The sequence below is a fragment of the Carcharhinus amblyrhynchos genome, chromosome 4, assembly GCF_965287045.1.
Source record: "Carcharhinus amblyrhynchos chromosome 4, sCarAmb.v2.hapA, whole genome shotgun sequence".
In the NCBI taxonomy this organism is placed as follows: Eukaryota; Metazoa; Chordata; class Chondrichthyes; order Carcharhiniformes; family Carcharhinidae; genus Carcharhinus; species Carcharhinus amblyrhynchos.
This window is the reverse complement of record NC_137327.1, coordinates 82,153,041-82,168,456: the sequence shown is the minus strand read 5'-3', so window position 1 is coordinate 82,168,456 and position 15,416 is coordinate 82,153,041. Positions and strand designations below refer to the sequence as shown.

Sequence of the window (15,416 nt, the reverse complement as noted above, 5' to 3'; positions counted from 1 at the left end):
CATTCTGCTCCTATGTCTTATGGTCCTATGGTCTTAGGATATGTGGATTAGGTGGTTAGGTAGATTGCCCTTGAGATTCCCAAGCTGTGTAGGTTTGACAGATGTAGGGAAAATAAGTGGGGTTTTGGGGATAGGGCCTGGGTAAGATGCTCTGTTGAAGACTTGGCGCAGACTTGATGGGCCGAATGGCCTTCTTCTGCACTGCTGAGATTCTATGATTAGGATTTTGGCTATCTGCCCTCATGTCACCTTCTGTGGTTCAGTGTCAAAAGTGAATAGCTTTTTTTTTCTGGAACATCTTGGAATGTTATATTAAAAGCAAAATATAGATACAAGCTGTTGTTTTATTTTAATGTTTCAAAATGTTTGCTTCTTCTTGAGCTCCTGTACTCTCAGGGTTACTTTATTCACCTACTGATTATCTTCCAACTTATGATCTATTTGTTCTAGGATCTGGTTATATACTTGCCACCTCCACTGATGTCACTCTCACACCACCTCATGCTCCTCTCCCCGCCATCCCATTACCTCACTGCTTCCTGAATGTGCCTTGCAAACTGTTGTTTTTTTGTCTCTCCTGCCCAATCAAAAAGCCATCGAATTATCACATCAGGTCATTCAGTCTACTGAATTCACGCCAGTTCCCTGTACATCAATCTAAACCCATTCCCCTGTGCTATCCCAATAAGTTTATTTCCCTCAAGCCCCATTAGATTTCCTTTCCCAATCATCATCTCCACTTCCACCACCCTCAGAAGCAGGGATTTCAAGGTCATTAATGCATGCTGGGGGGAAAAAAAAACTTTCTCACATCCCCCTGCATCTCTTGTCCAAAACATTAAATCTTTGTCCCCTGGTGCTTGTAACATCAGCTAAAAGGAACAGCCTTTCTGGTCTTAAGGTCTATCCTATCCAAACCTGTCATAATCTTGTTCCCCTCTAGCAACTGTCCCCTCAATCTCCTTTGCTCCAAGGAGAAGAGCTATAGTTCACCAATCTAAGCTCATAGCTAAAATCCCTCACCTCTGGGACCATTCTGGTGAATCTTCTATGCACTCTCTCAAGGGCCTTCAGATCCTTTCTAATGTGTAGTGACAAGAACTGGATGCAATACTCTAGCTGTGACCAGCATAGCTTCCAGCTTTTGTACTCTGTACTTCTATTTGTGAAGCCCAGTATCTCAAATGCTTTGCTAATTGCCCTCTCAATCTGTCTTGCCACTTTCAAAAATCTCTGCACATGAACCCTGAGCTCCCTCAGCCCTGCTCTCATTATGGAACTGTGCCGTCACATCCCTCGCAATTCTTTCTGTCAAAAATGCATTACTTCACACTCCTTCATGTTAAATTCCATCTGACACTTACCTATCTATTCTGCTGACCTATCTATGGGCAGTGGAACCATCCTCAATGTTTGCTGCATCTCCAAGTTTGGTATTAAGGCAAATTTTAAAATTTTACTCTGTATTCCAATGCCTAAGACATTTTTATCTATCAAATAAGCAGTGGCCCTTGGGTAATCTAATTCCTAGAAGACACAAGTCAACAATCAAAAAGAATTCAGAATTTAATTGAATCATAGAAACTGAGCAGGATGAGACACGGCCTTAGAAGTGTTGATTCTGTCATACAGGGAGCCTGAAATTTTCCCATCTGTCTGTCGGTTTGGGAAAAAATATTACCATGGCCCACTATTTGCTGTGCTCAAGCCAACTTTTATTACTGTCATAATATTCACACATACTTAAAAAGGAAGAGATGTTGCTTTGGTACCAGATTGCCAGTTACACCTTATTTTATTTGAACATTTGAATCAATCTACAAACAATCAAGCTTTTTGGATTGTTCCCCCAATGCTGCTATCAGAGCTTTTCTTATCTTACAACAGAGTTTAACAAAAGTGCTTAACAGGCACTTCTGCTTTATAAATGAAAGATGCTTTATAAATACAAGTCTTTCTTTCTTATTAAGTAAGAAGAGTTCAGACATTCTCAGTCTAGATTTCAGATGTTCCTACATAATGATCCCATTCCTATTATGTCACTGTACTGGCAAATGTACTCAGAAAGACATCAGGATGGGTAGTAATGAGAATTGAATGGTCCAGTAAAACCAGTGGTTGTATAGTTTGGCACGAAATACATTACAGGGGCAAAGTAGATTAATCTATATCTAGCCACACTATACTTAAGCTGTAAGCATGTGATCTGGATGCTATGGAGGTGATTTTCTGGCCTCTTTTGCCCCAAGGCCAGAAAATCCCACCCAAGGTCAACGGACCTTTGCATGTTCCGATCCCACACGCTACGATTCCTACAGTAAGTGGGACGGGAAAATTTCACCCCATGTGTCTGACATGGAAAATCCTTTGTTTTCCAGCAATGATCGACAGTAACTTGAGGACCACATATAGAACCATAGAATCCCTGCAGCGCAGAAGGAGGCTTTTCAGCCCATCAAGTCTGCATGGACTCTCTCTGAAAGAGCATTGTGCCCAGCCCCATCCCCCCCACTGTCCCCCCACACCTGCGCCCTATCCCTGTAACCCCATACATTTACCATGGCTACTCCACCAAACTTGCATATTTTTGGACATCAAGGGGCAATCTAGCATGGTTAATCCACCTAACCTATACATCTTTGGACTTTAGGAGGAAGCTGGAGCAATCAGAGGGAAACCACACAGACACAGAGAGAATGTGCAAATTCCACACAGACAGTCATCCTCTGCCATAATCAAACCTAGGTCCGGGCGCTGTGAGGTAGCAGTGATAACTTTAATATAGAACTAATGTTGTAAAGAATCTACTCTGAGGAGAAAACTTTGATTTTCCTTACACCAAATAACGTAACTGAGCAATGTATATAGGTCAGGTCCCTGTGTGACAGAATCAACACTCCTCAGGCCACATCTCATCCTGCTAAGTTGCCATTATTCAATTAAATTCTGAATTCTTTTTGCTGGTTGACTTGTGTCTTCTGGGAATTAGATTGAAAGGATTTGAACAGGAGGTGTGTGATGGTGACATGGAGTCACTTGACTTTCAATAAGTTAACTGAACCATGCAACTCAAGAAAGTCACAGTTCTTAACCCTGGTCAGACTGTTTTGGCAGCACTAGAATACAACATTTGGCATTAACACACCTGGGGGAGAAAGCCAACCAGAGTTCTCACTTCTAGTTGCTAAGCAGCAATTGATACTAGTCATTGACTGAAAGGTGAGCATCGGGTTTAACTTTGACGCTATTTGCAATCAAATATATCGTATACGGTCTGGGTGCAGACTGACAATGAATAATGACCATTTGGGTGGGGTATTAGAAGGTAAGCCTCAAAAATAGGCAAAAGTTTCAGCCAAGAGTCTGTTTATTTGTATTAGGAGAAAAAGTAGTGAGGTATACTGAGGAGAAATTTTCCAGATTTGTTTGACATTTTACACTAACCATAAGTGACAGATAGTGACCAGGCTGGATTTCAGCATTCGTGTGGGATGGAGTTTAAATACTCAGGGGTGAGGTTAATGTTCCAGCACACTGTACTATCGTAAATCTGATTTGTCTTGGAAGAAAATCATGTGATCCAATAGAAAGTAACACAATCTCTTTAGCACATGGATGAATGGACAGAAAAATAATAATGCAACTTGTCTTGCTGTTAATAAAATACTTTTACCATTCCAAACAGTGATGTATGTTCCTAATGTAGGAAACTGAGTTGTAACTTGGCATTTTTTTAGTTCCGGCAGCAATGATGCAGCAAATAAGACCTTTCTGTCACAGTGTGGAAAGAATTAAATGTGTACCATGGAATATGTTGATCACAGGCTTGATGTCAACAGAGAAAGATACTGTCATTTTTTAATGCTTCTCCTACCTTCCCCCGTGTCTATTTAAATGTGTCAGGTAAAGCAGTGTATGTCAATTGACAATTTATTAGAGGATATCATAGCTGAATCTGTCCCTTATATAAGGTTTACACATGCACGACTATCAGCAGGACATCAATGACAAAGAAGAATCCTGACAGATTTAACTCAGGGATGCTGACAACTTAGGTATCATTAAATTGGTAGTTAATTCCAAGGCTTGAAGGATTGATTCCTGCAGTGAAAAGAGTCAAGCCCTTAAAGGGAAATTGACACAACTGCAAAATATTTGGCAATTTAAAAATGTCTAACTATAAACAATGATGTGGGGTGCCACCTTTTGCAGAAGCATTAGAATGGCATAAGAATGACTCAGGTTGGCATTTGGCAATATGCTTACCTAGAACTATCAGGAATAAATTGATAAACAGACTATTGTGTTGATCATGGTGACAACTCTTAGGAAATAAAACAAGAGACAGTTAGGGCCTGATTTTACTATTTTCATTCTAAGTCCTGAATCTGGGCGTAATGCAGATCCGACTTAGAAATCTGTTTTCAGATGCCCCCATACACACTCAGCCTGAAAAAAACATCTCCAGTCCCATTTGTGCTGTGGGCAAGGCTGAGCATGGCCAAAACGATTGGAGCTCTGAACTGCACATGTGCAGTTGTAAAAAAGTTTGAAAAAACACGTCCATGTCAGATCGCTCCCGAGCCACAGAAAGCGGAGAATGTGGCTGGGAGATAAAAGCGGGAGCGAGCGTGTATACACATCACCGACCCCTTATCCACCCCCTCCCCACTACACACGCTCATCACTGTCCCCCTTATCCATTCCCCCACTCCCCAGACCGATCACCACCTCTGCCCCTGCGCCCCCCCCCCCCACCTTACCAGAGATCCATCTGATACCCCCGTCCCCCCCCACCAGTGAGTGATTGGGACTCCCTCCTCTCCCCGCCCCCCAGGCAACGATCTGGCCTCACTCATTCCCTCCCCCCAGAGAATGGTCTGGCCTCACTTACTGCCCCTCAAAGGAACATCTGACATGTGTCCACCTTCCCCCCCACCACCAGACAACGATCAGCCCTCCCCCCCACCAGACAATGATCAGCCCTCCCCCCCCACCAGACAATGATCAGCCCCCCCACCACCAGACAATGATCAGCCCTCCCCCCCACCAGACAATGATCAGCCCCCGCCCCCAACCACCAGACAATGATCAGCCCTCTCCCCCCCCACCACCAGACAATGATCAGCCCTCCACCCCCTCCAGACAATGATCAGCCCTCCCCCCCCCGACCACCAGACAATGATCAGCTCTCTCCCCCCCACCTCCAGACAATGATCAGCCCTCCCCCCCCCGACCACCAGACAATGATCAGCTCTCTCCCCCCCACTTCCAGACAATGATCAGCCCTCCCCCCACCACCAGACAACGATCAGCCCTCCCCCCCCGACCACCAGACAATGATCAGCTCCCCCCACCACCAGACAATGATCAGCCCTCCCCCCCACCTCCAGACAATGATCAGCCCTCCCCCCCACCTCCAGACAATGATCAGCCCTCTCCCCCACCCACCACCAGACAATGATCAGCCCTCCCCCCCCCGACCACCAGACAATGATCAGCTCTCTCCCCCCCACCTCCAGACAATGATCAGCCCTCCCCCACCTCCAGACAATGATCAGCCCTCCCCCCCACCTCCAGACAATGATCAGCCCTCCCCCCCCCACCAGACAATGATCAGCCCTCCCCCCCACCAGACAATGATCAGCCCTCCCCCCCCACCTCCAGACAATGATCAGCCCTCCCCCCCCCACCAGACAATGATCAGCCCTCCCCCCCGCACCAGACAACGATCAGCCCTCCCACCCCCCCCCACCAGATAACGATCAGCCCTCCCATCCCCCCACCACCAGACAATGATCAGCCCTCCCCCCCACCTCCAGACAATGATCAGCCCCCCCCCCCACCAGACAATGATCAGCCCTCCCCCCCACCACCAGACAATGATCAGCTCTCTCCCCCCCACCAGACAATGATCAGCCCTCCCCCCCACCTCCAGACAATGATCAGCCCTCCCCCTCCACCACCAGACAATGATCAGCCCTCCCCCTCCACCACCAGACAATGATCAGCCTTCCCCCCCACCACCAGACAACGATCAGCCCTCCCCCCCACCAGACAATGATCAGCCCTCCCCCTCCCACCAGACAATGATCAGCCCCCCCACCACCAGACAATGATCAGCCCTCCCCCCCACCAGACAATGATCAGCCCTCCCCCCACCACCAGACAACGATCAGCCCTCCCCCCCCGACCACCAGACAATGATCAGCCCTCTCCCCCCCCCACCAGACAATGATCAGCCCTCCCCCCCCGACCACCAGACAATGATCAGCCCTCCCCCCACCACCAGACAACGATCAGCCCCCCCCCCCACCACCAGACAATGATCAGCCCTCTCCCCCACCCACCACCAGACAACGATCAGCCCTCCCCCCCCCACCACCAGACAATGATCAGCCCTCCCCCCCCCCACCACCAGACAATGATCAGCCCTCCCCCCCACCTCCAGACAATGATCAGCCCTCCCCCCCACCTCCAGACAATGATCAGCCCTCCCCCCCACCTCCAGACAATGATCAGCCCTCCCCCACCACCAGACAATGATCAGCCCTCCCCCCCACCACCAGACAATGATCAGCCCTCCCCCCCACTTCCAGACAATGATCAGCCCTCCCCCCCACCCGACCACCAGACAATGATCAGCTCTCTCCCCCCCACCACCAGACAATGATCAGCCCTCCCCCCCACCACCAGACAATGATCAGCCCTCTTCCCCCCGACTTGAGATACATCTGACCTGCATCCTCCTCCTCCCTCCCCCCGCAACCAAACAACGATCTGGCCTCACTCCCCCTCCCCCCCAACCAGAGAATGATCTGACCCGCCTCCATCCTCCTGTCCCCCCACCACTGATCTGGCTCAGAGAGCCATTGGAAGCTCTGAATGTGCTGGAGCGCCTGATTCAGACTTTTATTTAGCAGGTCCATTAATGGCGTGGTTCCAGATCAGCAAACGTGGTGGTAGAGGGGAAATGCTGATAGAGTTGGGCGGGCAGTTCATTAATTCAATTCAAATGCATGCAAATACATTTTGGGTGCAAATTGGATCGCCACCATTCCCAGGTTTCGGTAAAGTGGCAATCTGCACGGACACGGGACATGGATTGCGTTAATGGCCTCACACCCGACTTCACCATGTTTTCGCGCCAGAAAACAGGTGTGGCACAATACCAAAATCGGGCCCTTAGACAGTGTGACCAGATTGGGGGACCATTTGAATGAGAGAAATAAGGGGAGCTGATGAGGGCAGGATGCTCTTGTGGGAGAGTGGGATGGAAGGGGGGAGGGAGGTGGGGAGGATGAAGTGGGGTGAGAAACTTAGTGAGATCAAGAGTGAGCGAGGAACTCGAATGGGGAAGCTGGTGAAAGTGTTTGTGAGGGAGGAGGGGGGCGGGCAGGGGGGGTGTGGCGTGGACAGGAAGTTGCTGGGAGTGGAGATGGGAAGTGGATCCTTAATAATCAACCACTCAATAGAGAGAATTAGAATGTATATCTGCAATCTTCTAGTTTGGCTCTCTGGAGCCTCCTTCTCCATCTTGCGCACAACATTAGGTGCACAGCGCAACTACGCATGAAACTAAGATATGCAGTCAACAGCAAGAGGAGACCCTCAGTGATCTGCTGGATTGCTGTCCAAGAAATTCAGGAAAGATATGGGACAAATGTCATCCTGGAGCAACATATTGTGAGACATGGAACAAAGAATGCTAGAGAATGAGCACATAAAATACAGGATAGTTGGTCACCGGTGGCGACTGAAGAGTTCTTTGCTAAAATCAAAGCTGACATAAATTTCTTTTACTATAAAACCAAATTCTGCTTGGAAAGCTTCACAGTTTTTCTCACTCTGATTCAACTCATAAAGTGGATCTTTATTTTGATTTTGGTTTGGCTGTGATGCATCACATGATGAGCATACATACATCAAAACATAGAAAATAGATGCAGGAGAAGGCCATTTGGCCCTTTGAGCCTGCTCTGTCATTCATTATAATCATGGCTGACCATCGAATTCAATTTCCTAATCCTGCCTCCCCTCCCCCCCACCTCGACACCCCCTTCACACCATACTCCTGGGTGTTTTTGCACTTTCTCAGTCTGTGTAAGATTTCCTGGAATTTATGGTTAAGAATTCATAATGAGTGTTGCCAAAAAGATTGTTTTATTGTGTACCTTTGAAAAAGCATTTTGGATTTTTTTTTGTACGATTTATTTCTGAGTATTTTTTATCATAGAATTCAAACAGTGCATAAGGAGGCCATTTGGCCCATTAACTCTGCACTGACTGAAATATCTATCTTGTGCATTTAAATTTTATTCTTTTACCCCTTTTGATAAGCATTTTAATTCTTCAAGCTTCAGAAGGTTTCAGTGGAGTCTGTGCTTTTCCGTTCACTAGCTTCTCTGCTTGTTTCTACAATACAAAGAAAATATGATCAGATGAAACAGATTTCAATCCCAATGCTGTTCAGGGTTAACATCAGCAGCAGTAGTAAATGGCACCTCCCCCATATTAAACTAGTAAGTCAGCCAAGTTCTTGCTCCCAGATCCTAGAGTGAAGATTAAATTCTGTTTTCTGACCCTTGATTGTATTCATACATACAAACTTCACACTGATAGAAGTTTTCAATGTAGAGTCAGAGTGAAGAGAAATAACCTTTGTTCTAGTCCGTAAATTTATCATAAATAAAGACCTCTTTGTATCACACTCCTTGTGAACATGTCTATGATGAGTGCTACATTATCAACAAGTAAGGAATCAGACATCAGAACCGCTGCATAATCTTCATCTCATGCACATATGTTTATACCTGTTATACTGTGGCAAAATGAAGCATTTTTTCTCTGTGACTTAATTGTTATTGAATGTTCCTGCATTGGTACATAGATTCATGGGGGAGGGGGTTATCTTACAGTTCGTCATACTGGGTTTTCCTCTTGTTAAGCCAAGGTAATTGACCTCACACCCGGGAAGGGTGCAAGAATGACTTAAATATTTAAATCCTCATTTTAATATCATTGGTGTGCCTGGGATGCAATCATCTCACTTGTCTTAACAGCCTCACTTCCCTTAACGGCCTAAACAATGAAGGAGAGGATCGCACATGGTCTCCCACCGACAGGGACCAGATATGGTGGCCTCGCCAGTGGGACCGGAGGCCCTTGAGGTTCCCCTGGTGATCAGCAGTGCACTTTGGGAGCCTGGCAGACCCTGTCTGACATCCTTGCACTGCTAACCTGGCACCCAAGTACTGTCAGCCTGGCACACTGACAATGCTGACTGGGTACGCTGTCACTGCCCACTTGGCACCAGGCAGTGCTAAGGGGTGGGACCTAAGTGGAGGGGGTGGGCCTGGAAGTGGAGCAACATTTGGAGCTGCACATTCTGCAAGCAGGATTTGCTGGAATGGCAATTGATTGGAAGAGGGAGCGAATGGGGGCAGCAATTGGCTAGAGAAAGATAGAAGAAGGCTTTTTACAGAAAACTTGCTTTATGAAAAGAATGTTGGTGCTTTTAACCTGGATATGATGTGTGTCTACAGCACATTCATTTGGAAGAATGACATTTTATTTCAAGAAGTATGATCCATTGTTAAGTCAGTATTTTGAGGGACTTGCCGTAGGTGATCGTTACTTTCTTGTTTAAACAAAGACTGGGGAAATGATAAGATACTTGCATCCCTGTTAAAGTGCATAAACATGAATATCTTCTTCAAATGCTTTATTGGCATGTTAAAAAAATACCCTGCAAACTGAGAGAACAAATGTGCAAATCACTTACATATTAAAGGTATTTTTAGGATTATTTTGGATGACATAAACAGCATCTGGCATCAATTTAGATTTATGCAGTGTTTATCCTATATTTAGTAGCTTGTATTTTATAAGCCATTTCAACTGTAAATGTATGGTATGGTATTTAACTTGTGCCTTGGTTGACCAGGCAAATGTCCAAAAGAACTGCACTTTATTTTTAACATTAATTCCTATGCAAAGCTACAACTACCTTAATTTCACTTGAAGTTGAGATTTCAGGAAATTTAGTTGAGGAATTATATATAAGTTGATTATATCTTCCTCGCTATTGAACTCAGTGCACAAATTTCTAAAGCCCAAGGTGTCAAATGCATCCTTTCCCCTTCTGCCCTGCCACCATCAATGATATGTGCTGGCTTTCCTTAATTAATCCACATTTGTCCAAATGTTAATTTTGTCTCAAATTATCATTTGTAAAAGCTTCCCTATCACTGAAGTTAAAATAAATGGTGGGTAGTTGTGGTGCTTATTTTTTTTTTCAACAAAGGGTGACTGAGAGATATTGCCATTGGACTAGTAAGCCAGAGACCAGGGTTAATTCTTTGTGAACCTGGGTTCAAATCAGATGGTAAATTTTTACGACTAATTAAAAAAAAAGAGGAGGAATTAAAAGTCTAATGACCATAAACATTTTTAATAGTCATTAAAACTCATCTGGTTCACTAATGTCCTTTAGTTGCAAGTTGCAGCTATATAAAACCTTGGCAAGGCTGCATTTGGAGTATTGCAAGCAGTTCTGGTCGTCACACTATCAGAAGGATGTAGAGTCTTTGGAGAGGGTGCAAAGAAGCTTCAGCAGTATGTTTACAATTTACATAGATGATTTGGAATGGGGACCAAATGTAGTGTGTCAATGTTCACAGATGACACTAAGATGAGTGGTAGAGCAAAGTGTGCAGAGACGCTGAACATCTACAAAGGGATATGGATAATTGCAGTAAATGGGCAGTAGTCTGGCAGATGGAGTACAATGTTGGTAAATGTGAGGTCATCCATTTTGGCAGGAATAACAGCAAAATGGACTATTATTTAAATAGTAAAAAAATTGCAGCATGTTGCTGTGCAGAGGGACCTGAGTGTCCTTGTGCATGAATCACAAAAAAGTTGGTTTGCAGGTGCAGCAGGTAATTAAGAAGGCAAATGGAATGTTGTCTTTTATTGGTAGAGGGATGGAGATTAAAAACAGCTGTTACAGCTGTATATGGTGCTGGTGAGGCCACACCTGGACTTTTATGTACAGTTTTGGTTTCCTTACTGGAGAAAAGGTACACTGGCACTGGAGGGGCAGAGGAGATTCATGAGGTGGATTCCAGTGTCGAGAAGGTTGGCTTATGAAGAGACACTGAGTAGACTGGGACTGTACTCATTGGAATTTGGAAGAATGAAGTGGGAATCTTATCGAAACATATAAGATTATGAAGGGAACAGATAAGATAGAAGCAGGGAGGTTGTTTCTACTGGCGGGTGAAAGCAGAACTAGGACATAGCCTCAAAATAAGGGGGAGCAGATTTAGGATGGAGTTGAGGAGGTACTTACTCACCCAAAGGATTGTGAATCTGTGGAATTCTCTGCCTAGTGAAGCAGTTGAGGCTACCTTGTTGAATGTTTCTAAGGCAAAGATAGATAGAATTTTGAACAGTCGAGGAATTAAGGATTATGGTGAATGGGCAGTAAGTGGAGATGAGTCCACAAAAAAGCAGGCGTGATCTTATTGAATGGCAGAGCAGACTCATGGGACCAAATGACCAACTCTTGCTCCTAGTTTTTATGTTCTTTATGTTCTTAAGTTGCCTGGTCTCGAGAGTGCTAGCTATGAGGAGAGGTTGAATAAATTAGGATAGTTTTCACTGGAAAGATGCAGGCTGAGGGGAGACCTGATAGAGGTCTACAAAATTATGACAGGCATGATTGGTACAGGCTTGAAGGGCTGAAGGGCCTGTTTCTGTGCTGGACTTCCCTTTGTTCTCTTTGTAGGGGAGGAAATCTGCCATCCTTAGCCAGTCAGGCCTAATATGACTCCAGGTCCACAACACTGTGGTTCACTGCCTTCTGAAATGGTCTAGCAAGCCACTGAGTTCAAGGACAATTAGGGATAGGCAGTAAATGCCGGTCCAGCCAGTGACATCTGAATTACATAAATGATTTTTTTAAAAATATGCAACTGTCATGCATTCCCAACCCCCTCCCCCTGCTGACCCCAGCCAATGGTCATGTAATTTCCACCCACATTTTACTTCTGAACTATCTGAAGTATCATCAAATTCGACTGCCATTTGTTTAACTCAGCAGTCAAGTCCTGAACCTGATTTTTTTTAGTATTCTGGGATCAGCGTAAAATGGTTTAGCAGCAGTTTGAGCATAAAATAGATGTTATTGAAAGGGGAGACACGTTGCCTTTTTTTTGTCTTGCGCTCATCAGGACTAATCATCTAAGATGGTCCCAGCATACCCTCTAATTCTAAATTTTACTCTTACTCTTTGCTCCTAAAACTCTATTCTAACTCTTTTATGCTCTCTAAACTGTTCCATTCCAATCTCTTACACCCTAGTTATGACTGGCTATGATTGTAACACTTTATTCTGCATCATGTCCATTCATTTTCCCCCATGTACTTTATGTATGGTATGCTTTGACTGCATATCATGCAAGAAACAATACTTTTCACTGTATCCCAATACTTGTGACGATAATAAATCAAGTCAAAACTCCTGTAATTATCCTTGGTTGCATCTAATCCAGTTTGGTGACTTATCAACTTTAAGCACAACTGGCCTATCCAATCTAGTTTACAAAAAAAACAGATTCTGTGACAGAAAGGACTGAGCTTCTTTTGTTGTATGATAGACCAAGAATAGCTGCTTTGTTTGTATCTGATCTATAAGGGGAATGCCAAACCATTCAACATAAATGGAAGCACCATTGTTTGTATAGATATGTGATTAACAACTCTACTTAGAAGTTCGGAAATGCATGTTTAAATGTTTTTGGGCCTGGTCAAAGTTTACAATTATGCCTTAGCCTGTCCTATTTCAGTTGAATTGTCCATCAGTGAGATAGGATGGAAATTCTCAATAACGGTCAGTAGTGTGCTTCCACATAAGGTTTATACTTGTAGACTTTTTGCCCAATCCAATTCACATCCATGTTTAAAGTAGCAGCTGTCACTGTTCACTATTTTACCTGTCTTCCAAAGCGAGATAGTTAAGCCTTTATCAACTATAAATCATGCACAATTCTCAAGTGCCATTGATATCATTGATGCTGTTCAGTAATCAATTTACTGGTTTAAAAAAAATCTACTCGGCAATTTATAACCCGAGCTATGATCTCATTCTATCTCCCTCTATAATCAAGGAATTCCCATTAGGCTGTATGTTTTAACCAGTTACAGTCTCACCTCTAGCAGTGGTTAAGATGCTGGCAACACCCCAGACACACCTCAAGCAGAATTAAGTTAATGCCAGTTGCAGTTTTGCATTTTTAAATTATTTTTTACATTTTAAATAGTCTCCAGGGGCATGTCGATTTCAATTGACCAAATGGCAGAAATTTGCTGGTATTAAATTTCTGTTGTGCCTACATGGCCCACTTTGCTTTTATTCTTGTTCAAATGCCAGCAATTTAGTAGTAGTTCAGTAGTAGCTTAGTAGAAAAAATTGGGCGGCATGGACCTGTTGGGCCGAAGGGCCTGTTTCCATACTGTAAACCTCTATGAGTCTATGGGCCTGGTTTCAACATCAATTTGTGCCCGTTTTCGGGCGCAAAATCTTGGTAAAGTTGGACGTGAGGCGAGTATCACAACCTGCACCTGCTCTGCACCAGTTCCCCTTTACTAATGGCCGGAAATAGCCACAATCGCGACCATCCCTGAAATAGACATGAGGGCCTTATAAGTACATTTGCATGCATTTAAATTGACTTGATGGGCTGCACACTCAACTTTACCAATACTTCCCCCTTTACCGCCACTTTCGCCCATCTGGAGTTGGTACAAAACAGACATGCTCCATATAAGTCCGCTCCTGGTGCTCCATATTTGAAGGTTAGTGAGGAGGTAAGTGCCAAGGGTCCAACGGTTCTCTGCCTGAGATCGGAGGGGAGAGGAAGGGGTGAGGGGGGAAGGTAGGTCAGCTGCCACTCTGCCTGTGCTCAGTGTGGGGGGGAAGGTGTGTTCACTGCCATTCTGCCTGAACTCAGCAGGGGGAAAGGGGGGTGGGGGTCCACTGCTACTCTGCCTGAAATCGGTGTGGGGGAAAGGGGGGTGTGCTGCCACTCTACCTGACATCGTGGTGGGAAGGGGAGTCTCTGCCACTCTGCTTGAGATCAGTGGGGGAAGCGGGGAAGGGGCCCACGATCAGACTGGGTGGTGGGCATGTGGGGAGATGAGGGAGTCAGTAATGTTGCAAGGGTGGGGTAATGTCTGTGGTGGCTGGGGGAGGCACTATCTGGCCCGGAGGGATGTGGCAGGGGAGCAGCATTCTATCATTTTATTTCTGCGCATAAGCAGTTGGAGGCGCCGATTGGAGCTGCTGGGTTTCAGGCGCTTTAAGTAACACCCACAGGCTTGTGCAGCATGATTCAGACTCACTGATATATTTTCAGGCACAGTGACTATGGGGGCACCTCAGAACGCGTCTCAAAGTTCTGAAAGACTCCCAGTTTCAAGTCCGCCCAGCACTTAGAATCAAAATGGTGAAATATAGCCCTATGACGCTAAATGTTAAGTAATTAATTAATAGGAACAGAGGAAGTACTTCATGTGCTACCTTCAGTCATAAAAAAAATGTGAGAAATATCTCAATTGTTCTAGGTTTCAAAGATTGCATCTCTTGGTAAAGTACTGGATAAAAACAAATTGCTGTGGATGTTGGAATCTGAAACCAAAAGAGAAAGTGCTGGAAAATCTCATCAAGTCTGGCAGCATCTGTAAGGAGAGAAAAAAACTAATGTTGACTCCAGATGACCCTTTGTCAAAGAGTCTCTTGGAATGGCCATGACAACTTGGTGCCATGAGCAATTAGAACTCACATGACTTCCTACAAAGCCCGGTTGATTGTAAACTTTCTCATTTTTGTCTTTGTAGGAGCTGCTAATTGTACCATTAAATACAATTAGCTGTCTCTTTCGGGAAAGCAATTAATTCTTTGCTCAAATTCAAAAAAAAAATTGAAACAAAAACAAAGAAGTGAAAAACAGAAAATGCCGGAAATACTCAGGTCTGGCAGCGCCTGTGAAGTGGGTCCACATTTCAGGTTGATGACTTTTCATCAGAACTCACTGATGAAAGGTCATGACTTGAAACATTAGGATAAATTTCTGGGCCCCCTGAAATCCAAGAGGGAGATGGAAGTGTGGGGCCATGAAATGCCATTTGTCATCAGCATGTCAGTTTTGTGATTCTGTTAATCAGCAATCCCATTTCCTTCCTCATTGATGCCACACAAAGCATTTGGAAAGGGTGGGTGAATTTTGAGGGGGTCACAACGTCTCAGGAAATGTTTGTTCCAGATCTGTTGAAGGTTGGCAGATGCAGAATGGCTGTACGGCTGTCCCAGGACATCGACCCAGCTGCATAAATGGATCGGGTCAGCAGAA

At 44.8% G+C, this 15,416-nt stretch overlaps 1 protein-coding gene and 1 pseudogene across 5 annotated transcripts in view; one reads left to right on the top strand and one right to left on the bottom strand.

The window, feature by feature from the left end:
• The window catches only part of tenm1 (teneurin transmembrane protein 1), a 704,577-nt gene that overhangs the window by 114,444 nt on the left and 574,717 nt on the right, over window positions 1–15,416 (top strand). The window lies entirely within an intron of this gene.
• The window catches only part of LOC145341722 (Golgi phosphoprotein 3-like B), a 55,119-nt pseudogene continuing 48,055 nt past the window's right edge, over window positions 8,353–15,416 (bottom strand).